The sequence below is a fragment of the Filicampus tigris genome, chromosome 7 (genome assembly GCF_054856515.1).
Source record: "Filicampus tigris isolate MCC_2025a chromosome 7, RoL_Ftig_1.0, whole genome shotgun sequence".
Taxonomy (NCBI): Eukaryota; Metazoa; Chordata; class Actinopteri; order Syngnathiformes; family Syngnathidae; genus Filicampus; species Filicampus tigris.
Window position 1 is genome coordinate 24,055,411 of NC_141223.1, and position 26,811 is coordinate 24,082,221.

The following is a 26,811-nucleotide window of genomic DNA, read 5'->3' on the forward strand; positions in this document are numbered from 1 at the left end:
CTGCTGGTTAACGACAAGCATTAAACTTGGTCTGACGTTTCACGGTGGTGTTTCGGTCATTGCAGCCAATACTCATGATTACGAATGCCCCAGGTCGCAGTATCCTAAGAAGTGAAGGCAAGACTTCTGATGTTGGAAGTTTGCAATATCATTTCAGGAGGATATAGTTTAGTATTTTATTTTAATCTTTTTCCCTTTCAAGATAGAAAAACAATTAAAAGAATACAAAGTCATAGTTTTATCAAGAAAGACCTTTGTTTCCCACCATAAGAAAACATTGTCTTGCTCTGCCCACGCTACTCCAAAAAGAGCTAAAGTAAACAAGGATATTTGTCATACTTCAAATTTTATTAAAATGCTGTTACACCACTCGATGTCAGCAGCGTAAATTTATGTTCCTGACCACACAAAGAAACAGGAAGTGAAGCATGGGGGCTGGGACAATTCCCGCTTTGAATTCTTGGTAGAAGTGAAGCACGGCATGATGGGAATGTTTTTGCAGATTCATTTTACCTCATTCCTAATGGTTTAGGTAATGTACTGACTGAACGATACTATTCAACCCTTCTGCCTCTTGCGGTATTTTGACCAAAATATGGACACAATCATTTCTGAATATTTTCTCACTTTCAAAATGTTCAGTGGCACCAGACAAATCCATACATATATAGTTTCTATCCATCTATCTATCTATCTCTCTCTTTATCTATCTCTCTCTCTCTATCTTCCATACATATATAGTTTCTATCCATCTATCTATTCATCTCTTTATCTATCTCTCTCTCTCTCTATCTATCTATCTATCTATCTATCTATCTATCTATCTATCTATCTATCTATCTATCTATCTATCTATCTATCTATCTATCTATCTATCTATCTATCTATCTATCTATCTCTCTATTAATCTATCTATCCATCCTATCTATCTATCCATCCTATCTGATCACAACAAACTCTGACAACTAGTCCAGGTGGTCAACAGTCTCTTTGCCGTGGTTGTAGTTGATATAATTAAAAAAATATTTTTGGCTTTCTTTTCCTTCAAAATTCCCTGAACCATTCAGTCAACAAGTGCGTTTTGTTAAAGTTCTCACTGCACGTCTTCACGTCTGCAGGCGCAGGCTGTGAGCCTCGGCTGGATTGGGCAGCGTCTTCGGAGTCCACCGTCGTCACAACGGTCGGCCGCCCCCGACAGCGGAGCTCCTCCCCGACGTTCGGCAGCAGTTGCACTCGCTCACTCGCCGGCGGAGAACCTCCAGTAACCGCGGCAACGTTGGCCAGAACATTTTATTATTTAACTAATTCGGGGGCTCAACTCATTAATAACCAATTGTTTGTCATTAATAGTCAATTGTTAATAAATTCTAATGTTCATTTGGTTCCCTCTCGCTCTCTCTACACATCATTTGAATTTGGTACAAATAATGAAGTAGTTAAGACATCCGCCAAACCCCTAAAGTGAAATTCCTCTAAGCTCCAGCACAACCGCACGTATTCCTTTGCACACGTGCACGGCTGGCGCGTGTGAACGTATGTGCGTGTACTTACACACGTCTGAAAAGGCACAGCAAAAGGCAAAGCAAAATTTAGCAAATGGCAGCCAATGTCACCCCGGAAGCAGAAACGCTACTGGGATGACCCCAGCATAATTAGAAGGTTCTTATCTTGGCGCCACCTGGAGGATTAGGGCTGTTCACACTCTCAACACTAATTTTATACTTTGGCTGCGTAGTGCACTCGTCACACAATAGTTTCATTCGGTAATCATTGAAAAATGCACGAAAACACATCAGGTTTACAATGCATCAAAAATCATGATTTAGAATGGGACTCATAAACTCTCACTGCACAGTATAAGTCTGTGGGCTGATGTAAGCAGACACACGTACACAGCCTGAAAGTCTTGAGTGCGCGTGAACGTCCGTGCATGTGCACGTGCACGCACGCACATGCACGCGCATACATTCATATCCACACATGAACATTTGGTAAGTACTCTTATTTCACTAAAATACTCTTTGTCATAACTGTCCCATTCATCTCACAAACACACACGCACACACGCACACACACGCTCACGCGCTCGCGCACGCACGCATGCACATACGTTTCTTGTCAATCACAATACAGCTTTTTATGCATGGAGCGCCACTCCCACAGCGCATACATCAGCGAAAGCAATGAGATTTGCATACAGCATTTTCATTTTCCAATATGAGCGCGCGTTTTCACTTGCACACGCGCGCACGGCTGAGGCACGTGTACGTGAGTGTATATTCCTGTATGTGCACGCACGCACACACACAACAAATCGACTCACGCAAACTCATGCCACAAGCACATACGTCATCTCGAAGCAAAATCATTAGTTGTCCTTTAGCGCCACATGGTGGATTAAGGCTGTTAACACTCTAAACTCCAATTTTCGATTTTCACGGTTTAGTAGACCCGTCACACAATGTACTCATCGGGTATTCATTGAAAATGCACGAAAACACACCAGGTTTACAGTAAGTCCAAAATCATGCTGTATAATGGGAGTCAATGGGACAAAAAATGGCAAAATACGTCCTGCGTAGTTAAAACAATGAAACCAGCTAACTCATGCAGGACTCATTTTAAAAATGACAGCATGGTGCCATTTTGAACTTCGGCATGTTCTGACCATCTGGGTGAAAGTTCAGCTCCCTCGTGTTATTTTTTTTATGCTTTGGCTTTGATGTAAAATTCTTTGATCTGAAATATCCAAGAAATGGTCAAATACCGCAGGAGGGTTAAACCGGTGGAAGAGTGAGGCATCATCCAGTGTGAATGTGTGCGTATGTGTCGACACGTGTCTCGCAGATGAGCCGTGACTGAAGAAGCTGTGTGTGTGAAAGAGGTTGTCCTTGGTGAGTAGGACAACTCATACTTACCTGGCAGGGGAGATACCATGATCAAGAAGGTGGTTCACCCAGGGTGAGGCTCAGCCATTGCACTCTGGCTGTGCTGACCTCTGCGAATTCCCCAAATGTGGGACTCTCGACTGCACAATTTCTGGTAGTGGGGGACTGCGTTCGCGCTATCCCCTGATAACTTTGTCAAAATCAATACACCTGTCAATTTCTTCTTCTTATTCTTCATGATGCGCATCGTAGGATACATCTGTCAGATAGTAATTGTGGCATAACCATTTCGTCAAACGGACCCTCAGGCCCCGCCGGATGCCCATTTTTTGGGCCGGGGGGTGGTTGGTGTCGGCTGACAAATTTTTAAAAAATAGCTGGACTAAGCAAGTGGCTTTTAGTCAGGCCCACTAATCGGCCCTCATGGGTGCGACGTGCTCGCGGGGCGGCGGAATTTAATCTCAGCCTACTCGGTGAAAGGCTTCTTTTTAGGCTTCTTTCTACTCCCGCGTCGACGCGAGCGACAACTGATGTTATAGGGATTGTGGTATTGCCCCTCAGCACCCCCCGCCTCCTCTTGTAATAGTATGCCCCAGTTGTAGGTGGGAGGCGCGGGTTACGTGATGTGAAAATAAGGAAACACAAACACGCTTGAACGCACGTTGTTGTTGCACGTCTCTTCTTACACAAACAAATGCCACATTGATTAACATGACTAACGCATTGTGAAATACGCCATAGCCAAGCAGCTGTGTATAGTGGTTTGCTGGAATGCTTTTATTTTGAAGGAGGGGACGTGTGGAAGATAAATAAGTAACTTGACTACGACTTCTGGCTGCTGTTTGACCCAAATAATTATACGTTAAATCGAGCCCGGGGCTCGCAATGCAAGTAAGCACACGCACGTTGGCTAAGTACTACTGGCGAGATTGAAGCGTGTCCACAGCGGGTTCAAATTGTAAATTAGTCAGCTAATGATCTTTAAAAAGCCTCTGCCGTTAGAGCATTTCTCCCGCGGAGATGTCAATTGTGGATGCTTTGTTTTTTGGTCGGAGGGCGGAACGGGGCCGACAATGTTTATGAATATGGCCGAGGGGTCGCGGCCGTAAGGGTACCCAAGTCAAGGGTGGAGGGTCGCGGCCGGACAGACAAAAAATGGTCTAATGCCCAGCTCTGGTAAACTCTCAATACGCATTTGTGGATGCTCAATAGGCATTTGTGACTGTGTTTACGGATATGATTTTTTTGACACATTTGTGGATTGAAATGCGCATTTGTAAATGGTTTTGCTTCAATAATGACCCCATAGATTGGCCAGTACCATTCAAACCCGAGCATCGACAATTCTGGTTGGCTAATACGTCTATCACTCAAACACCAAAGGGGAGGAAAAAAATACATTTTTGAATATAAAATGACACTTTCTTGCGATTGGATTATTGCGCCAGGTCAAACCTCGACGTCGATTAAATTTCGATTTATCGTGCAGCCCTAAACTTATCATTGGGTTCAGCGCAAGCAAAATTAGTGTCCACCAGACATGTCCACGACACGTGTATTGCTGCTTTGCTATTGGACACTTTGGGCCACATAACCCAAAGTACCCAGCAATTGCTCAGCTTTCGTTTCATTTGCAGGCGGGCAAAAACAACACAGTTGCACTAGTCATTACCTAAAATGCGTGTAGTTGTTGTTTGGGCTGTAAATGTGTTTGTTATGGCTATTTGACGTTTGTCACCGTCACTGTAGCTCATCCGGTCAGGAATGAAGTGGACCCCTGTGCCGATATGTAGTTATCGCTTCTCGGCCTTTTGGCTAAGATCAAGTGTAGTATCTGTTCTTATCAGTTTAATATCTGATACGTCTCCTATCTGGGGACTATATATTAAATTGATTTTTGGAACTGGGAGATGGAAAAGGGGCTTGCTCCATCCACTCCATGCATCGACCTGGTATTGCAGTATCTCCAGGAATGGTGCACCCCCTCTGCTGGTTAACAACAAGCATTAAACTTGGTCTGACGTTTCACGGTGGTGTTTCGGTCTTTGCAGCCAATACTCATGATTACAAATGCCCCATGTCGCAGTATCCTAAGAAGTGAAGGCAAGACTTCTGATGTTGAAAGTTTGCGATATCATTTCAGAAGGATATAGTTTAGTATTTTATTTTAATCTTTTTCCCTTTCAAGATAGAAAAACAATTAAAAGAATACAAAGTCATAGTTTTATCAAGAAAGACCTTTGTTTCCCACCATAAGAAAACATTGTCTTGCTCTGCCCACGCTACTCCAAAAAGAGCTAAAGTAAACAAGGATATTTGTCATACTTCAAATTTTATTAAAATGCTGTTACACCACTCGATGTCAGCAGTGTAAAGAATAAGAATAAGAATAAGAATGCCTTTATTGATCCCACAGTGGGGAAATTTTCATTGTTACAGTAGCAAAGATATAGGTCACACAGGGGCGGCGGCATAATGTGGCCATTAATGTATAACATTGACGGCAAACATTTAGAATCAAACCTATGTAGATATACGCAGTAACATGTGTATATACACATGTGTATACACACCAACCTACATCTACATAAAAAATATGAGGAACACTCATTTCGGCCTGTACATAGTACAGAGGAAAAAATACTCTAAGTGACAGTGCTGCAGTGCTGTAGTGAAATGTAAGGAACAGCATTGGATAAAAATAAAACTAGACTAACAGTAGTGGGGAATGTTGAGTATTGCACGGTATTACAGTAGTGGGGAATATTGGGTATTGCACGATACGAGCTCAGGTGCAGGACTGCACAATTGCACTAATGACCGCCAGTTTGTAGAGACTACACAATGTTCTTGTTAAAGAGTCTGACAGCAGCAGGCAAGAAGGAACGGCGGAATCTCTCCTTTGCACAGCGAGGGTGTAACAGTCTGTCACTGAAGGTGCTGTGGAGTGCTGTTAGGGTGCCCTGGAGGGGGTGGTCCGGGTTGCCCAGCATTGATGACAGCTTGGCCAACATCCTCCTGTCCCCCACCGAGTCCACAGAGTCCAGGGAGCAGCCCAGGACAGAGCCGGCCCTCTTGACCAGTTTGTCCAGCCGCTTCTTGTCCCGGGCCGAGACGCCGCCTGCCCAGGTGACCACTCCCTGGAAGATGACCGATGCAACCACCGAGTCATAAAAGTTCCTGAGGAGTGTCCCCTGAACCCCAAAAGACCTCAGTCTCCTGAGGAGGAAGAGTCTGCTCTGACTCTTCCTATAGAGGGCGTCTGTGTTGTCGCACCAGTCCAGTTTATTGTTCAGATGAACACCCAGGTACTTGTAAGTTGAGACTCTCTCAACATCTGTTCCCCGGATGTTCACTGGTGCAGGTGAAGAGTGCTGGCGCCTACCGAAATCCACCACCATTTCTTTGGATTTCCCCGCATTGATCAGGAGGCGGTTCTGCTGGCACCAGTCCACAAAACCCTGAGTAAGTTCTCTGTACTCCCGATCATCTCCGCCTGTGATGAGGCCGACAATCGCAGAGTCGTCAGAGAACTTCTGCAGGTGACAGGTAGGGGTGTTGTAGTTGAAGTCCGAGGTGTAGAGGGTGAACAGGAAGGGAGCCAAGACAGTTCCCTGTGGGGCCCCCGTGCTGCAGAGGAGCACATCAGACACACAGTCCTGTGTCCTCACATACTGTGGCCGGTTTGTGAGGTAGTCCTGGATCCATGTGGTGAGGTGGTGCGCCACCCCCGCCCGCTCCAGCTTGTCTCCCAGTAGGGTGGGCTGGATGGTGTTGAAAGCACTGGAGAAATCAAAGAACATGATCCTCACAGTGCTCCCCGCCTTCTCCAGGTGGGAGAGTGAAGTGTGGAGGAGGTAGATGATGGCATCATCCACACTGATGCCAGGCTGGTATGCGAACTGGAGTGGGTCCATTGAGGAGCTCACCAGGGGGCGCAGGTGGACAAGGACCAGTCTCTCCAGGGTCTTCATCAGGTGAGACGTCAGCGCCACCGGTCTGAAGCTGTTGAGCTCCTTCGGGTGGGGGGTCTTTGGCACCGGGACCAGGCAGGATGTTTTCCATAGCTGGGGGACCCTGCCCAGCTTCAGGCTCAGGTTGAACATGTGCTGGACAATTCCACACAGCTGGTCTGCGCAGGATTTGAGGAGCTGGGGGCTGATGCCATCTGGACCCGCTGCCTTCCTCGCCTTCATCTTCTTCAGCTGGTTCCTCACCTGAGATGTTGTGAAGGCCAAGGCTGGACAGGAAGGAGTGGTGGCTATCTGGTGTAGCTGGGAGCTGGAGACTGTGGAGAAAAGAGGGGAGGGGGTGACACGCCCAGCAGGAGGAGTAGGTGGAGACTGCAGCAGGAGAGACGGAGTGGAGGCAGGCATCTGATCGAACCTATTGAAAAAGAGATTTAGCTCATTTGCCCACTGCAGGTCCCCCCCAGTCCGGGTCTTGGGTTGTCCGTGGACTGACATGGTCTTCAGGCCCCTCCAGACTCCCCTGGCGTTATTCTGCAGCAGCTGCTCCTCCATCCTCTTCCTGTAGGACCTTTTCCCCTCTCTGATCCTCCTCCTCAGCTGGCGCTGCACAGTCCTCCGCTCCTCTATGTTGCCTGACGCAAAAGCCCTCCTCTTCTCCTTCAGGAGAGCTTTTATGTCTGGTGTGATCCAGGGTTTGTTGTTGGAGAAACACCTTACTGTCCTGGTGGGTATGGTGTTCTCCATGCAGAAATTTATATAGTCTGTAACAGTGTCCGTTAGACTACTAATGTCTTCCCCGTGAGCATCGCTGAAAACTTCCCACACAGTTGTGCTGAAGCAGTCCTTTAAGGCCTCCTCGGCCTCTCCAGACCATCTCTGAACCGTGCGGGTCACAGCTGGCTGCCTGCGGACCAGAGGTTTGTACACAGACTGGAGAGCCACCAGGTTGTGATCAGCTTTGCCCAGCGGGGGGAGGGGCAGTGATGTGTATGCCTCCTTGGTGTTGGCATAGAAAAGGTCCAGTGTTTTATTGTCTCTGGTGTGGCAGGTAAAATTATGTTCCTGACCACACAAAGAAACAGGAAGTGAAGCATGGGGGCTGGGACAATTCCCGCTTTGAATTCTTGGTAGAAGTGAAGCAAGGCATGATGGGAATGTTTTTGCAGATTCATTTTACCTCATTCCTAATGGTTTAGGTAATGTACTGACTGAACGATACTATTCAACCCTTCTGCCTCTTGCGGTATTTTGACCAAAAAATGGACACAATCTTTTCTGAATATTTTCTCACTTTCAAAATGTTCAGTGGCACCAGACAAATCCATACATATATAGTTTCTATCCATCTATCTATCTATCTCTCTCTTTATCTATCTCTCTCTCTCTATCTTCCATACATATATAGTTTCTATCCATCTATCTATCTATCTCTTTATCTCTCTCTCTCTATCGATCTATCGATCTATCTATCTATCTATCCATCTATCCATCTATCTATCTATCTCTTTATCTCTCTCTCTCTATCGATCTATCGATCTATCTATCTATCTATCTATCTATCTATCTATCTATCTATCTATCTATCTATCTATCTATCTATCTATCTATCTATCTATCTATCTATCTATCTCTCTATTAATCTATCTATCCATCCTATCTATCTATCCATCCTATCTGATCACAACAAACTCTGACAACTAGTCCAGGTGGTCAACAGTCTCTTTGCCGTGGTTGTAGTTGATATAATTAAAAAAATATTTTTGGCTTTCTTTTCCTTCAAAATTCCCTGAACCATTCAGTCAACAAGTGCGTTTTGTTAAAGTTCTCACTGCACGTCTTCACGTCTGCAGGCGCAGGCTGTGAGCCTCGGCTGGATTGGGCAGCGTCTTCGGAGTCCACCGTCGTCACAACGGTCGGCCGCCCCCGACAGCGGAGCTCCTCCCCGACGTTCGGCAGCAGTTGCACTCGCTCACTCGCCGGCGGAGAACCTCCAGTAACCGCGGCAACGTTGGCCAGAACATTTTATTATTTAACTAATTCGGGGGCTCAACTCATTAATAACCAATTGTTTGTCATTAATAGTCAATTGTTAATAAATTCTAATGTTCATTTGGTTCCCTCTCGCTCTCTCTACACATCATTTGAATTTGGTACAAATAATGAAGTAGTTAAGACATCCGCCAAACCCCTGAAGTGAAATTCCTCTAAGCTCCAGCACAACCGCACGTATTCCTTTGCACACGTGCACGGCTGGCGCGTGTGAACGTATGTGCGTGTACTTACACACGTCTGAAAAGGCACAGCAAAAGGCAAAGCAAAATTTAGCAAATGGCAGCCAATGTCACCCCGGAAGCAGAAACGCTACTGGGATGACCCCAGCATAATTAGAAGGTTCTTATCTTTGCGCCACCTGGAGGATTAGGGCTGTTCACACTCTCAACACTAATTTTATACTTTGGCTGCGTAGTGCACTCGTCACACAATAGTTTCATTCGGTAATCATTGAAAAATGCACGAAAACACATCAGGTTTACAATGCATCAAAAATCATGATTTAGAATGGGACTCATAAACTCTCACTGCACAGTATAAGTCTGTGGGCTGATGTAAGCAGACACACGTACACAGCCTGAAAGTCTTGAGTGCGCGTGAACGTCCGTGCATGTGCACGTGCACGCACGCACATGCACGCGCATACATTCATATCCACACATGAACATTTGGTAAGTACTCTTATTTCACTAAAATACTCTTTGTCATAACTGTCCCATTCATCTCACAAACACACACGCACACACGCACACACACGCTCACGCGCTCGCGCACGCACGCATGCACATACGTTTCTTGTCAATCACAATACAGCTTTTTATGCATGGAGCGCCACTCCCACAGCGCATACATCAGCGAAAGCAATGAGATTTGCATACAGCATTTTCATTTTCCAATATGAGCGCGCGTTTTCACTTGCACACGCGCGCACGGCTGAGGCACGTGTACGTGAGTGTATATTCCTGTATGTGCACGCACGCACACACACAACAAATCGACTCACGCAAACTCATGCCACAAGCACATACGTCATCTCGAAGCAAAATCATTAGTTGTCCTTTAGCGCCACATGGTGGATTAAGGCTGTTAACACTCTAAACTCCAATTTTCGATTTTCACGGTTTAGTAGACCCGTCACACAATGTACTCATCGGGTATTCATTGAAAATGCACGAAAACACACCAGGTTTACAGTAAGTCCAAAATCATGCTGTATAATGGGAGTCAATGGGACAAAAAATGGCAAAATACGTCCTGCGTAGTTAAAACAATGAAACCAGCTAACTCATGCAGGACTCATTTTAAAAATGACAGCATGGTGCCATTTTGAACTTCGGCATGTTCTGACCATCTGGGTGAAAGTTCAGCTCCCTCGTGTTATTTTTTTTATGCTTTGGCTTTGATGTAAAATTCTTTGATCTGAAATATCCAAGAAATGGTCAAATACCGCAGGAGGGTTAAACCGGTGGAAGAGTGAGGCATCATCCAGTGTGAATGTGTGCGTATGTGTCGACACGTGTCTCGCAGATGAGCCGTGACTGAAGAAGCTGTGTGTGTGAAAGAGGTTGTCCTTGGTGAGTAGGACAACTCATACTTACCTGGCAGGGGAGATACCATGATCAAGAAGGTGGTTCACCCAGGGTGAGGCTCAGCCATTGCTCTCTGGCTGTGCTGACCTCTGCGAATTCCCCAAATGTGGGACTCTCTACTGCACAATTTCTGGTAGTGGGGGACTGCGTTCGCGCTATCCCCTGATAACTTTGTCAAAATCAATACACCTGTCAATTTCTTCTTCTTATTCTTCATGATGCGCATCGTAGGATACATCTGTCAGATAGTAATTGTGGCATAACCATTTCGTCAAACGGACCCTCAGGCCCCGCCGGATGCCCATTTTTTGGGCCGGGGGGTGGTTGGTGTCGGCTGACAAATTTTTAAAAAATAGCTGGACTAAGCAAGTGGCTTTTAGTCAGGCCCACTAATCGGCCCTCATGGGTGCGACGTGCTCGCGGGGCGGCGGAATTTAATCTCAGCCTACTCGGTGAAAGGCTTCTTTTTAGGCTTCTTTCTACTCCCGCGTCGACGCGAGCGACAACTGATGTTATAGGGATTGTGGTATTGCCCCTCAGCACCCCCCGCCTCCTCTTGTAATAGTATGCCCCAGTTGTAGGTGGGAGGCGCGGGTTACGTGATGTGAAAATAAGGAAACACAAACACGCTTGAACGCACGTTGTTGTTGCACGTCTCTTCTTACACAAACAAATGCCACATTGATTAACATGACTAACGCATTGTGAAATACGCCATAGCCAAGCAGCTGTGTATAGTGGTTTGCTGGAATGCTTTTATTTTGAAGGAGGGGACGTGTGGAAGATAAATAAGTAACTTGACTACGACTTCTGGCTGCTGTTTGACCCAAATAATTATACGATAAATCGAGCCCGGGGCTCGCAATGCAAGTAAGCACACGCACGTTGGCTAAGTACTACTGGCGAGATTGAAGCGTGTCCACAGCGGGTTCAAATTGTAAATTAGTCAGCTAATGATCTTTAAAAAGCCTCTGCCGTTAGAGCATTTCTCCCGCGGAGATGTCAATTGTGGATGCTTTGTTTTTTGGTCGGAGGGCGGAACGGGGCCGACAATGTTTATGAATATGGCCGAGGGGTCGCGGCCGTAAGGGTACCCAAGTCAAGGGTGGAGGGTCGCGGCCGGACAGACAAAAAATGGTCTAATGCCCAGCTCTGGTAAACTCTCAATACGCATTTGTGGATGCTCAATAGGCATTTGTGACTGTGTTTACGGATATGATTTTTTTGACACATTTGTGGATTGAAATGCGCATTTGTAAATGGTTTTGCTTCAATAATGACCCCATAGATTGGCCAGTACCATTCAAACCCGAGCATCGACAATTCTGGTTGGCTAATACGTCTATCACTCAAACACCAAAGGGGAGGAAAAAAATACATTTTTGAATATAAAATGACACTTTCTTGCGATTGGATTATTGCGCCAGGTCAAACCTCGACGTCGATTAAATTTCGATTTATCGTGCAGCCCTAAACTTATCATTGGGTTCAGCGCAAGCAAAATTAGTGTCCACCAGACATGTCCACGACACGTGTATTGCTGCTTTGCTATTGGACACTTTGGGCCACATAACCCAAAGTACCCAGCAATTGCTCAGCTTTCGTTTCATTTGCAGGCGGGCAAAAACAACACAGTTGCACTAGTCATTACCTAAAATGCGTGTAGTTGTTGTTTGGGCTGTAAATGTGTTTGTTATGGCTATTTGACGTTTGTCACCGTCACTGTAGCTCATCCGGTCAGGAATGAAGTGGACCCCTGTGCCGATATGTAGTTATCGCTTCTCGGCCTTTTGGCTAAGATCAAGTGTAGTATCTGTTCTTATCAGTTTAATATCTGATACGTCTCCTATCTGGGGACTATATATTAAATTGATTTTTGGAACTGGGAGATGGAAAAGGGGCTTGCTCCGTCCACTCCATGCATCGACCTGGTATTGCAGTATCTCCAGGAATGGTGCACCCCCTCTGCTGGTTAACAACAAGCATTAAACTTGGTCTGACGTTTCACGGTGGTGTTTCGGTCTTTGCAGCCAATACTCATGATTACAAATGCCCCATGTCGCAGTATCCTAAGAAGTGAAGGCAAGACTTCTGATGTTGAAAGTTTGCGATATCATTTCAGAAGGATATAGTTTAGTATTTTATTTTAATCTTTTTCCCTTTCAAGATAGAAAAACAATTAAAAGAATACAAAGTCATAGTTTTATCAAGAAAGACCTTTGTTTCCCACCATAAGAAAACATTGTCTTGCTCTGCCCACGCTACTCCAAAAAGAGCTAAAGTAAACAAGGATATTTGTCATACTTCAAATTTTATTAAAATGCTGTTACACCACTCGATGTCAGCAGTGTAAAGAATAAGAATAAGAATAAGAATGCCTTTATTGATCCCACAGTGGGGAAATTTTCATTGTTACAGTAGCAAAGATATAGGTCACACAGGGGCGGCGGCATAATGTGGCCATTAATGTATAACATTGACGGCAAACATTTAGAATCAAACCTATGTAGATATACGCAGTAACATGTGTATATACACATGTGTATACACACCAACCTACATCTACATAAAAAATATGAGGAACACTCATTTCGGCCTGTACATAGTACAGAGGAAAAAATACTCTAAGTGACAGTGCTGCAGTGCTGTAGTGAAATGTAAGGAACAGCATTGGATAAAAATAAAACTAGACTAACAGTAGTGGGGAATGTTGAGTATTGCACGGTATTACAGTAGTGGGGAATATTGGGTATTGCACGATACGAGCTCAGGTGCAGGACTGCACAATTGCACTAATGACCGCCAGTTTGTAGAGACTACACAATGTTCTTGTTAAAGAGTCTGACAGCAGCAGGCAAGAAGGAACGGCGGAATCTCTCCTTTGCACAGCGAGGGTGTAACAGTCTGTCACTGAAGGTGCTGTGGAGTGCTGTTAGGGTGCCCTGGAGGGGGTGGTCCGGGTTGCCCAGCATTGATGACAGCTTGGCCAACATCCTCCTGTCCCCCACCGAGTCCACAGAGTCCAGGGAGCAGCCCAGGACAGAGCCGGCCCTCTTGACCAGTTTGTCCAGCCGCTTCTTGTCCCGGGCCGAGACGCCGCCTGCCCAGGTGACCACTCCCTGGAAGATGACCGATGCAACCACCGAGTCATAAAAGTTCCTGAGGAGTGTCCCCTGAACCCCAAAAGACCTCAGTCTCCTGAGGAGGAAGAGTCTGCTCTGACTCTTCCTATAGAGGGCGTCTGTGTTGTCGCACCAGTCCAGTTTATTGTTCAGATGAACACCCAGGTACTTGTAAGTTGAGACTCTCTCAACATCTGTTCCCCGGATGTTCACTGGTGCAGGTGAAGAGTGCTGGCGCCTACCGAAATCCACCACCATTTCTTTGGATTTCCCCGCATTGATCAGGAGGCGGTTCTGCTGGCACCAGTCCACAAAACCCTGAGTAAGTTCTCTGTACTCCCGATCATCTCCGCCTGTGATGAGGCCGACAATCGCAGAGTCGTCAGAGAACTTCTGCAGGTGACAGGTAGGGGTGTTGTAGTTGAAGTCCGAGGTGTAGAGGGTGAACAGGAAGGGAGCCAAGACAGTTCCCTGTGGGGCCCCCGTGCTGCAGAGGAGCACATCAGACACACAGTCCTGTGTCCTCACATACTGTGGCCGGTTTGTGAGGTAGTCCTGGATCCATGTGGTGAGGTGGTGCGCCACCCCCGCCCGCTCCAGCTTGTCTCCCAGTAGGGTGGGCTGGATGGTGTTGAAAGCACTGGAGAAATCAAAGAACATGATCCTCACAGTGCTCCCCGCCTTCTCCAGGTGGGAGAGTGAAGTGTGGAGGAGGTAGATGATGGCATCATCCACACTGATGCCAGGCTGGTATGCGAACTGGAGTGGGTCCATTGAGGAGCTCACCAGGGGGCGCAGGTGGACAAGGACCAGTCTCTCCAGGGTCTTCATCAGGTGAGACGTCAGCGCCACCGGTCTGAAGCTGTTGAGCTCCTTCGGGTGGGGGGTCTTTGGCACCGGGACCAGGCAGGATGTTTTCCATAGCTGGGGGACCCTGCCCAGCTTCAGGCTCAGGTTGAACATGTGCTGGACAATTCCACACAGCTGGTCTGCGCAGGATTTGAGGAGCTGGGGGCTGATGCCATCTGGACCCGCTGCCTTCCTCGCCTTCATCTTCTTCAGCTGGTTCCTCACCTGAGATGTTGTGAAGGCCAAGGCTGGACAGGAAGGAGTGGTGGCTATCTGGTGTAGCTGGGAGCTGGAGACTGTGGAGAAAAGAGGGGAGGGGGTGACACGCCCAGCAGGAGGAGTAGGTGGAGACTGCAGCAGGAGAGACGGAGTGGAGGCAGGCATCTGATCGAACCTATTGAAAAAGAGATTTAGCTCATTTGCCCACTGCAGGTCCCCCCCAGTCCGGGTCTTGGGTTGTCCGTGGCCTGACATGGTCTTCAGGCCCCTCCAGACTCCCCTGGCGTTATTCTGCAGCAGCTGCTCCTCCATCCTCTTCCTGTAGGACCTTTTCCCCTCTCTGATCCTCCTCCTCAGCTGGCGCTGCACAGTCCTCCGCTCCTCTATGTTGCCTGACGCAAAAGCCCTCCTCTTCTCCTTCAGGAGAGCTTTTATGTCTGGTGTGATCCAGGGTTTGTTGTTGGAGAAACACCTTACTGTCCTGGTGGGTATGGTGTTCTCCATGCAGAAATTTATATAGTCTGTAACAGTGTCCGTTAGACTACTAATGTCTTCCCCGTGAGCATCGCTGAAAACTTCCCACACAGTTGTGCTGAAGCAGTCCTTTAAGGCCTCCTCGGCCTCTCCAGACCATCTCTGAACCGTGCGGGTCACAGCTGGCTGCCTGCGGACCAGAGGTTTGTACACAGACTGGAGAGCCACCAGGTTGTGATCAGCTTTGCCCAGCGGGGGGAGGGGCAGTGATGTGTATGCCTCCTTGGTGTTGGCATAGAAAAGGTCCAGTGTTTTATTGTCTCTGGTGTGGCAGGTAAAATTATGTTCCTGACCACACAAAGAAACAGGAAGTGAAGCATGGGGGCTGGGACAATTCCCGCTTTGAATTCTTGGTAGAAGTGAAGCAAGGCATGATGGGAATGTTTTTGCAGATTCATTTTACCTCATTCCTAATGGTTTAGGTAATGTACTGACTGAACGATACTATTCAACCCTTCTGCCTCTTGCGGTATTTTGACCAAAAAATGGACACAATCTTTTCTGAATATTTTCTCACTTTCAAAATGTTCAGTGGCACAAGACAAATCCATACATATATAGTTTCTATCCATCTATCTATCTATCTCTCTCTTTATCTATCTCTCTCTCTCTATCTTCCATACATATATAGTTTCTATCCATCTATCTATCTATCTCTTTATCTCTCTCTCTCTATCGATCTATCGATCTATCTATCTATCTATCTATCTATCGATCTATCTATCTATCTATCTATCTATCTATCTATCTATCTATCTATCTATCTATCCATCTATCTATCTATCTCTTTATCTCTCTCTCTCTATCGATCTATCGATCTATCTATCTATCTATCTATCTATCTATCTATCTATCTATCTATCTATCTATCTATCTATCTATCTATCTATCTATCTATCTATCTATCTATCTATCTATCTATCCATCCTATCTGATCACAACAAACTCTGACAACTAGTCCAGGTGGTCAACAGTCTCTTTGCCGTGGTTGTAGTTGATATAATTAAAAAAATATTTTTGGCTTTCTTTTCCTTCAAAATTCCCTGAACCATTCAGTCAACAAGTGCGTTTTGTTAAAGTTCTCACTGCACGTCTTCACGTCTGCAGGCGCAGGCTGTGAGCCTCGGCTGGATTGGGCAGCGTCTTCGGAGTCCACCGTCGTCACAACGGTCGGCCGCCCCCGACAGCGGAGCTCCTCCCCGACGTTCGGCAGCAGTTGCACTCGCTCACTCGCCGGCGGAGAACCTCCAGTAACCGCGGCAACGTTGGCCAGAACATTTTATTATTTAACTAATTCGGGGGCTCAACTCATTAATAACCAATTGTTTGTCATTAATAGTCAATTGTTAATAAATTCTAATGTTCATTTGGTTCCCTCTCGCTCTCTCTACACATCATTTGAATTTGGTACAAATAATGAAGTAGTTAAGACATCCGCCAAACCCCTAAAGTGAAATTCCTCTAAGCTCCAGCACAACCGCACGTATTCCTTTGCACACGTGCACGGCTGGCGCGTGTGAACGTATGTGCGTGTACTTACACACGTCTGAAAAGGCACAGCAAAAGGCAAAGCAAAATTTAGCAAATGGCAGCCAATGTCACCCCGGAAGCAGAAACGCTACTGGGATGACCCCAGCATAATTAGAAGGTTCTTATCTTGGCGCCACCTGGAGGATTAGGGCTGTTCACACTCTCAACACTAATTTTATACTTTGGCTGCGTAGTGCACTCGTCACACAATAGTTTCATTCGGTAATCATTGAAAAATGCACGAAAACACATCAGGTTTACAATGCATCAAAAATCATGATTTAGAATGGGACTCATAAACTCTCACTGCACAGTATAAGTCTGTGGGCTGATGTAAGCAGACACACGTACACAGCCTGAAAGTCTTGAGTGCGCGTGAACGTCCGTGCATGTGCACGTGCACGCACGCACATGCACGCGCATACATTCATATCCACACATGAACATTTGGTAAGTACTCTTATTTCACTAAAATACTCTTTGTCATAACTGTCCCATTCATCTCACAAACACACACGCACACACGCACACACACGCTCACGCGCTCGCGCACGCACGCATGCACATACGTTTCTTGTCAATCACAATACAGCTTTTTATGCATGGAGCGCCACTCCCACAGCGCATACATCAGCGAAAGCAATGAGATTTGCATACAGCATTTTCATTTTCCAATATGAGCGCGCGTTTTCACTTGCACACGCGCGCACGGCTGAGGCACGTGTACGTGAGTGTATATTCCTGTATGTGCACGCACGCACACACACAACAAATCGACTCACGCAAACTCATGCCACAAGCACATACGTCATCTCGAAGCAAAATCATTAGTTGTCCTTTAGCGCCACATGGTGGATTAAGGCTGTTAACACTCTAAACTCCAATTTTCGATTTTCACGGTTTAGTAGACCCGTCACACAATGTACTCATCGGGTATTCATTGAAAATGCACGAAAACACACCAGGTTTACAGTAAGTCCAAAATCATGCTGTATAATGGGAGTCAATGGGACAAAAAATGGCAAAATACGTCCTGCGTAGTTAAAACAATGAAACCAGCTAACTCATGCAGGACTCATTTTAAAAATGACAGCATGGTGCCATTTTGAACTTCGGCATGTTCTGACCATCTGGGTGAAAGTTCAGCTCCCTCGTGTTATTTTTTTTATGCTTTGGCTTTGATGTAAAATTCTTTGATCTGAAATATCCAAGAAATGGTCAAATACCGCAGGAGGGTTAAACCGGTGGAAGAGTGAGGCATCATCCAGTGTGAATGTGTGCGTATGTGTCGACACGTGTCTCGCAGATGAGCCGTGACTGAAGAAGCTGTGTGTGTGAAAGAGGTTGTCCTTGGTGAGTAGGACAACTCATACTTACCTGGCAGGGGAGATACCATGATCAAGAAGGTGGTTCACCCAGGGTGAGGCTCAGCCATTGCTCTCTGGCTGTGCTGACCTCTGCGAATTCCCCAAATGTGGGACTCTCTACTGCACAATTTCTGGTAGTGGGGGACTGCGTTCGCGCTATCCCCTGATAACTTTGTCAAAATCAATACACCTGTCAATTTCTTCTTCTTATTCTTCATGATGCGCATCGTAGGATACATCTGTCAGATAGTAATTGTGGCATAACCATTTCGTCAAACGGACCCTCAGGCCCCGCCGGATGCCCATTTTTTGGGCCGGGGGGTGGTTGGTGTCGGCTGACAAATTTTTAAAAAATAGCTGGACTAAGCAAGTGGCTTTTAGTCAGGCCCACTAATCGGCCCTCATGGGTGCGACGTGCTCGCGGGGCGGCGGAATTTAATCTCAGCCTACTCGGTGAAAGGCTTCTTTTTAGGCTTCTTTCTACTCCCGCGTCGACGCGAGCGACAACTGATGTTATAGGGATTGTGGTATTGCCCCTCAGCACCCCCCGCCTCCTCTTGTAATAGTATGCCCCAGTTGTAGGTGGGAGGCGCGGGTTACGTGATGTGAAAATAAGGAAACACAAACACGCTTGAACGCACGTTGTTGTTGCACGTCTCTTCTTACACAAACAAATGCCACATTGATTAACATGACTAACGCATTGTGAAATACGCCATAGCCAAGCAGCTGTGTATAGTGGTTTGCTGGAATGCTTTTATTTTGAAGGAGGGGACGTGTGGAAGATAAATAAGTAACTTGACTACGACTTCTGGCTGCTGTTTGACCCAAATAATTATACGATAAATCGAGCCCGGGGCTCGCAATGCAAGTAAGCACACGCACGTTGGCTAAGTACTACTGGCGAGATTGAAGCGTGTCCACAGCGGGTTCAAATTGTAAATTAGTCAGCTAATGATCTTTAAAAAGCCTCTGCCGTTAGAGCATTTCTCCCGCGGAGATGTCAATTGTGGATGCTTTGTTTTTTGGTCGGAGGGCGGAACGGGGCCGACAATGTTTATGAATATGGCCGAGGGGTCGCGGCCGTAAGGGTACCCAAGTCAAGGGTGGAGGGTCGCGGCCGGACAGACAAAAAATGGTCTAATGCCCAGCTCTGGTAAACTCTCAATACGCATTTGTGGATGCTCAATAGGCATTTGTGACTGTGTTTACGGATATGATTTTTTTGACACATTTGTGGATTGAAATGCGCATTTGTAAATGGTTTTGCTTCAATAATGACCCCATAGATTGGCCAGTACCATTCAAACCCGAGCATCGACAATTCTGGTTGGCTAATACGTCTATCACTCAAACACCAAAGGGGAGGAAAAAAATACATTTTTGAATATAAAATGACACTTTCTTGCGATTGGATTATTGCGCCAGGTCAAACCTCGACGTCGATTAAATTTCGATTTATCGTGCAGCCCTAAACTTATCATTGGGTTCAGCGCAAGCAAAATTAGTGTCCACCAGACATGTCCACGACACGTGTATTGCTGCTTTGCTATTGGACACTTTGGGCCACATAACCCAAAGTACCCAGCAATTGCTCAGCTTTCGTTTCATTTGCAGGCGGGCAAAAACAACACAGTTGCACTAGTCATTACCTAAAATGCGTGTAGTTGTTGTTTGGGCTGTAAATGTGTTTGTTATGGCTATTTGACGTTTGTCACCGTCACTGTAGCTCATCCGGTCAGGAATGAAGTGGACCCCTGTGCCGATATGTAGTTATCGCTTCTCGGCCTTTTGGCTAAGATCAAGTGTAGTATCTGTTCTTATCAGTTTAATATCTGATACGTCTCCTATCTGGGGACTATATATTAAATTGATTTTTGGAACTGGGAGATGGAAAAGGGGCTTGCTCCGTCCACTCCATGCATCGACCTGGTATTGCAGTATCTCCAGGAATGGTGCACCCCCTCTGCTGGTTAACAACAAGCATTAAACTTGGTCTGACGTTTCACGGTGGTGTTTCGGTCTTTGCAGCCAATACTCATGATTACAAATGCCCCATGTCGCAGTATCCTAAGAAGTGAAGGCAAGACTTCTGATGTTGAAAGTTTGCGATATCATTTCAGAAGGATATAGTTTAGTATTTTATTTTAATCTTTTTCCCTTTCAAGATAGAAAAACAATTAAAAGAATACAAAGTCATAGTTTTATCAAGAAAGACCTTTGTTTCCCACCATAAGAAAACATTGTCTTGCTCTGCCCACGCTACTCCAAAAAGAGCTAAAGTAAACAAGGATATTTGTCATACTTCAAATTTTATTAAAATGCTGTTACACCACTCGATGTCAGCAGTGTAAAGAATAAGAATAAGAATAAGAATGCCTTTATTGATCCCACAGTGGGGAAATTTTCATTGTTACAGTAGCAAAGATATAGGTCACACAGGGGCGGCGGCATAATGTGGCCATTAATGTATAACATTGACGGCAAACATTTAGAATCAAACCTATGTAGATATACGCAGTAACATGTGTATATACACATGTGTATACACACCAACCTACATCTACATAAAAAATATGAGGAACACTCATTTCGGCCTGTACATAGTACAGAGGAAAAAATACTCTAAGTGACAGTGCTGCAGTGCTGTAGTGAAATGTAAGGAACAGCATTGGATAAAAATAAAACTAGACTAACAGTAGTGGGGAATGTTGAGTATTGCACGGTATTACAGTAGTGGGGAATATTGGGTATTGCACGATACGAGCTCAGGTGCAGGACTGCACAATTGCACTAATGACCGCCAGTTTGTAGAGACTACACAATGTTCTTGTTAAAGAGTCTGACAGCAGCAGGCAAGAAGGAACGGCGGAATCTCTCCTTTGCACAGCGAGGGTGTAACAGTCTGTCACTGAAGGTGCTGTGGAGTGCTGTTAGGGTGCCCTGGAGGGGGTGGTCCGGGTTGCCCAGCATTGATGACAGCTTGGCCAACATCCTCCTGTCCCCCACCGAGTCCACAGAGTCCAGGGAGCAGCCCAGGACAGAGCCGGCCCTCTTGACCAGTTTGTCCAGCCGCTTCTTGTCCCGGGCCGAGACGCCGCCTGCCCAGGTGACCACTCCCTGGAAGATGACCGATGCAACCACCGAGTCATAAAAGTTCCTGAGGAGTGTCCCCTGAACCCCAAAAGACCTCAGTCTCCTGAGGAGGAAGAGTCTGCTCTGACTCTTCCTATAGAGGGCGTCTGTGTTGTCGCACCAGTCCAGTTTATTGTTCAGATGAACACCCAGGTACTTGTAAGTTGAGACTCTCTCAACATCTGTTCCCCGGATGTTCACTGGTGCAGGTGAAGAGTGCTGGCGCCTACCGAAATCCACCACCATTTCTTTGGATTTCCCCGCATTGATCAGGAGGCGGTTCTGCTGGCACCAGTCCACAAAACCCTGAGTAAGTTCTCTGTACTCCCGATCATCTCCGCCTGTGATGAGGCCGACAATCGCAGAGTCGTCAGAGAACTTCTGCAGGTGACAGGTAGGGGTGTTGTAGTTGAAGTCCGAGGTGTAGAGGGTGAACAGGAAGGGAGCCAAGACAGTTCCCTGTGGGGCCCCCGTGCTGCAGAGGAGCACGTCAGACACACAGTCCTGTGTCCTCACATACTGTGGCCGGTTTGTGAGGTAGTCCTGGATCCATGTGGTGAGGTGGTGCGCCACCCCCGCCCGCTCCAGCTTGTCTCCCAGTAGGGTGGGCTGGATGGTGTTGAAAGCACTGGAGAAATCAAAGAACATGATCCTCACAGTGCTCCCCGCCTTCTCCAGGTGGGAGAGTGAAGTGTGGAGGAGGTAGATGATGGCATCATCCACACTGATGCCAGGCTGGTATGCGAACTGGAGTGGGTCCATTGAGGAGCTCACCAGGGGGCGCAGGTGGACAAGGACCAGTCTCTCCAGGGTCTTCATCAGGTGAGACGTCAGCGCCACCGGTCTGAAGCTGTTGAGCTCCTTCGGGTGGGGGGTCTTTGGCACCGGGACCAGGCAGGATGTTTTCCATAGCTGGGGGACCCTGCCCAGCTTCAGGCTCAGGTTGAACATGTGCTGGACAATTCCACACAGCTGGTCTGCGCAGGATTTGAGGAGCTGGGGGCTGATGCCATCTGGACCCGCTGCCTTCCTCGCCTTCATCTTCTTCAGCTGGTTCCTCACCTGAGATGTTGTGAAGGCCAAGGCTGGACAGGAAGGAGTGGTGGCTATCTGGTGTAGCTGGGAGCTGGAGACTGTGGAGAAAAGAGGGGAGGGGGTGACACGCCCAGCAGGAGGAGTAGGTGGAGACTGCAGCAGGAGAGACGGAGTGGAGGCAGGCATCTGATCGAACCTATTGAAAAAGAGATTTAGCTCATTTGCCCACTGCAGGTCCCCCCCAGTAATTTATATAGTCTGTAACAGTGTCCGTTAGACTACTAATGTCTTCCCCGTGAGCATCGCTGAATACTTCCCACACAGTTGTGCTGAAGCAGTCCTTTAAGGCCTCCTCTGCCTCTCCAGACCATCTCTGAACCGTGCGGGTCACAGCTGGCTGCCTGCGGACCAGAGGTTTGTACACAGACTGGAGAGCCACCAGGTTGTGATCAGCTTTGCCCAGCGGGGGGAGGGGCAGTGATGTGTATGCCTCCTTGGTGTTGGCATAGAAAAGGTCCAGTGTTTTATTGTCTCTGGTGTGGCAGGTGACATACTGTGTGAATGAAGGCAGAGAGGGGGAAGGGGAGGCATGATTGAAGTCACCAGAGATGAGTACCAGGGCATTTGGGTGCTGTGTTTGTAGCCTGCTCACTGCTGCAGTCAAGACATCACAGGCTGTGTCGCTGCTGGCAGCTGGTGGGACGTAGACAGTCACCGCGATCACGTGACTAAACTCTCGCGGGATGTAGAATGGCCTCATGCCAACAGCTAGCAGCTCAATATCCCTGCTGCAAAGCTGCTCCTTAATCGTGATGTGCCCAGGATTACACCATCTATCGTTCACAAACACAGCCAGCCCTCCTCCTTTCCTTTTTCCACTCTCCAGCGTCCTGTCCGCGCGTATGGTTTGGAAGCCGTCCAATTCTACGACCGCGTTCGGTGTTAGCGTTGTTAGCCACGACTCCGTGAATAGCATCAGGCTAGCCTCCCGGAAGTCCCTCTCGTGCCGGGTAAGCGCCGCTAGCTCGTCCATCTTGTTGGGGAGCGATCTAACATTCCCCATGATAACAGACGGGAGGACGGGATGGTATCGTCTCCTCCTTTCCCTGCGTTTAACCCCCGCACGAGATCCCCGTCTCTTCCTCCTCAGCTCACGGGGGATATCGGGTCTCGCCCCGGGAGCCGGCGCATGGTTAGCACGGAGTGCTAACAGCTGATTCCGGCTGTAAACAATGGGGGCTCGGCTCCGAGCCAAGTCGCCGGACACGATCGCGCAAAAAATAGCCATCAGCAGCAGCAAGAATACCGCAGTTTGGGTGTCCATTGCTACGCAAGTTACGACTATCAATTATACGAAAAAGGTATGAGGTAGAGTAATATTAAAGAACAAAAACACATAAGCAAGTGGCTTTTAGTCAGGCCCACTAATCGGCCCTCATGGGTGCGACGTGCTCGCGGGGCGGCGGAATTTAATCTCAGCCTACTCGGTGAAAGGCTTCTTTTTAGGCTTCTTTCTACTCCCGCGTCGACGCGAGCGACAACTGATGTTATAGGGATTGTGGTATTGCCCCTCAGCACCCCCCGCCTCCTCTTGTAATAGTATGCCCCAGTTGTAGGTGGGAGGCGCGGGTTACGTGATGTGAAAATAAGGAAACACAAACACGCTTGAACGCACGTTGTTGTTGCACGTCTCTTCTTACACAAACAAATGCCACATTGATTAACATGACTAACGCATTGTGAAATACGCCATAGCCAAGCAGCTGTGTATAGTGGTTTGCTGGAATGCTTTTATTTTGAAGGAGGGGACGTGTGGAAGATAAATAAGTAACTTGACTACGACTTCTGGCTGCTGTTTGACCCAAATAATTATACGATAAATCGAGCCCGGGGCTCGCAATGCAAGTAAGCACACGCACGTTGGCTAAGTACTACTGGCGAGATTGAAGCGTGTCCACAGCGGGTTCAAATTGTAAATTAGTCAGCTAATGATCTTTAAAAAGCCTCTGCCGTTAGAGCATTTCTCCCGCGGAGATGTCAATTGTGGATGCTTTGTTTTTTGGTCGCAGGGCGGAACGGGGCCGACAATGTTTATGAATATGGCCGAGGGGTCGCGGCCGTAAGGGTACCCAAGTCAAGGGTGGAGGGTCGCGGCCGGACAGACAAAAAATGGTCTAATGCCCAGCTCTGGTAAACTCTCAATACGCATTTGTGGATGCTCAATAGGCATTTGTGACTGTGTTTACGGATATGATTTTTTTTACACATTTGTGGATTGAAATGCTCATTTGTAAATGGTTTTGCTTCAATAATGACCCCATAGATTGGCCAGTACCATTCAAACCCGAGCATCGACAATTCTGGTTGGCTAATACGTCTATCACTCAAACACCAAAGGGGAGGAAAAAAATACATTTTTGAATATAAAATGACACTTTCTTGCGATTGGATTATTGCGCCAGGTCAAACCTCGACGTCGATTAAATTTCGATTTATCGTGCAGCCCTAAACTTATCATTGGGTTCAGCGCAAGCAAAATTAGTGTCCACCAGACATGTCCACGACACGTGTATTGCTGCTTTGCTATTGGACACTTTGGGCCACATAACCCAAAGTACCCAGCAATTGCTCAGCTTTCGTTTCATTTGCAGGCGGGCAAAAACAACACAGTTGCACTAGTCATTACCTAAAATGCGTGTAGTTGTTGTTTGGGCTGTAAATGTGTTTGTTATGGCTATTTGACGTTTGTCACCGTCACTGTAGCTCATCCGGTCGGGAATGAAGTGGACCCCTGTGCCGATATGTAGTTATCGCTTCTCGGCCTTTTGGCTAAGTCTGCGATCACCTCCTTTGGTTGTGTGTTCTACGCCTGTTGTGGCAAAGAGCTAAATCACAGGGGGATATATTGTCCTAACGGTTTGTGTTGAAAATCGCTTTTTTTTCTTAGGTCGGGTGCTGACGGTAAGTTGTTTGTTTTCCTTTAATTTTGTGGTCCTCCCACCATGTCGGCCACTTATGCCGGCATGCGGAGGTACCACAGTGTACGCTTCACCTTTAAGGACACTGGTGGAGGGACCCCGGGGATGTCCAGGTTGGACTTCTCCAGGAAATATGTCCAACAGACCTTAAAGTTTAAAGCTAATGAGCTTAATTGTATAATAACTTTGCCGTTTAGTAAAGGATTTGATGTTAGCTTTAATTCTGCTGCAAACCTTCGAGAATTTTGGACCCGGTTTGAAAATGTAAAAGCCCAGTTTTCTGTGTTTAACGTTGAGAAACTGACTGATAATGCTGCCAAAACAGTTATTGTCAGAATGTTCAATGAGACAGTTAACGCAGACGACATTTGTTCTTGGCTGGGTAGATATTGCGCGGTAAAAGGTCAGGCTGTGAAGGTGAGGGATGCGGACGGCATTTGGAATTGCGCTTGGCGGGTACCCACTCAGCAATGGCAGGACCCTCAGGGCTTCCAGGGCCTGAAACATCTCCCATCCATGATAGTCTTGGGCGAAAACCGAGGCTACATCCACTACCAAGGTCAACCCAAGCTCTGCCACAAATGTGGTGAGCACGGGCACCTGGCAGAAGCATGTGAGCAAATCATTTGTGGGAAATGTAGAGTAATTGGGCATACTTTTGAAGAATGTACCAATGGCAGAAAGTGCAATCTCTGTGGGGAATCAAACCACCTCTACAGAAATTGTCCAAAATCATTTGCCAACAAATTGAAGGCCGGAAAAGAAATGGGACAGCTTAATGGAAATGAAGGCAACAAACAAATTGAAAGTCATCAGAAAAATTCAAATCTCCCTCCAAAACCTGTTATTGGGGTAGAGGAAACCGGTGAGGAGGGGGAGGGGTGTGTATCGGCTCCACAGCTTAATGGAAATGAAAGCAACAAACAAATTGGAAGTCATCAGGAAAATTCAAATCTCCCTCCAAAACCTGTCATTGGAGTAGAGGAAACAGGTGAGGAGGGGGAGGGGCATGTATTGGCTCCACCAACAGGGAGCTCAGAAGAAAGTGGCATGTTGCAAGACCCGCCCACAAGCGAATCAAGTGAAGCCATCTTACAGCAGACTGACAGTGAGGACACTCAGATCCCTTGTGCACAAAAATCCAAAAGGCTAGCATCTGAAAGGTCTTCTGAGTCCCCTTTGACTTTAGAGAAGAGGGGAAAGCTTTGGAGCTCAGACAGTGAGGTGGATGAGCCCAGAGTTTTCCCCTGCAGCACACCAAATGAGCTCTCCTTTTTAAATATTAAATTGCAATCAACGCCCAAAAGTCACAATACCATGAATTTAAGGTTGCGTGAGAAACCATCACCAAAAGTTTCTCGGAGAAATGATCATGTACCCAACTCTCCTGCCGTACATATGAAGGAGGAACTGCAGTCTCGAGAAATAACTTAATGGACGGTTTTAATACTCCCTTTTGTGTTTTAATCTTAAATCATACCTGCAACTCTCACATTCTCAACTATAAATGTTAGAAGTGTGAAATCAAGGATTAGAGCCCAG

The 26,811-nt window shown here is 46.8% G+C and overlaps 6 non-coding genes across 6 annotated transcripts; all 6 read left to right on the plus strand.

Moving 5' to 3' along the window:
- Positions 1 to 2,910: 2,910 nt before the first annotated feature.
- LOC147145265 (U1 spliceosomal RNA) lies at positions 2,911 to 3,074 on the plus strand. The gene has a single exon (XR_015087689.1). It is a non-coding gene; the product is annotated as a U1 spliceosomal RNA (small nuclear RNA).
- Positions 3,075 to 4,683: 1,609 nt separating this feature from the next.
- On the plus strand, positions 4,684 to 4,874 carry LOC147145266 (U2 spliceosomal RNA). The gene has a single exon (XR_015087599.1). It is a non-coding gene; the product is annotated as a U2 spliceosomal RNA (small nuclear RNA).
- A 5,627-nt stretch (positions 4,875 to 10,501) lies between these two features.
- On the plus strand, positions 10,502 to 10,665 carry LOC147145267 (U1 spliceosomal RNA). The gene has a single exon (XR_015087705.1). It is a non-coding gene; the product is annotated as a U1 spliceosomal RNA (small nuclear RNA).
- Positions 10,666 to 12,274: 1,609 nt separating this feature from the next.
- Positions 12,275 to 12,465, plus strand: LOC147145268 (U2 spliceosomal RNA). Its single transcript, XR_015087607.1, has one exon. It is a non-coding gene; the product is annotated as a U2 spliceosomal RNA (small nuclear RNA).
- Positions 12,466 to 18,123: 5,658 nt separating this feature from the next.
- LOC147145269 (U1 spliceosomal RNA) lies at positions 18,124 to 18,287 on the plus strand. Its single transcript, XR_015087706.1, has one exon. It is a non-coding gene; the product is annotated as a U1 spliceosomal RNA (small nuclear RNA).
- Positions 18,288 to 19,896: 1,609 nt separating this feature from the next.
- On the plus strand, positions 19,897 to 20,087 carry LOC147145270 (U2 spliceosomal RNA). The gene has a single exon (XR_015087608.1). It is a non-coding gene; the product is annotated as a U2 spliceosomal RNA (small nuclear RNA).
- Positions 20,088 to 26,811: the final 6,724 nt, after the last annotated feature.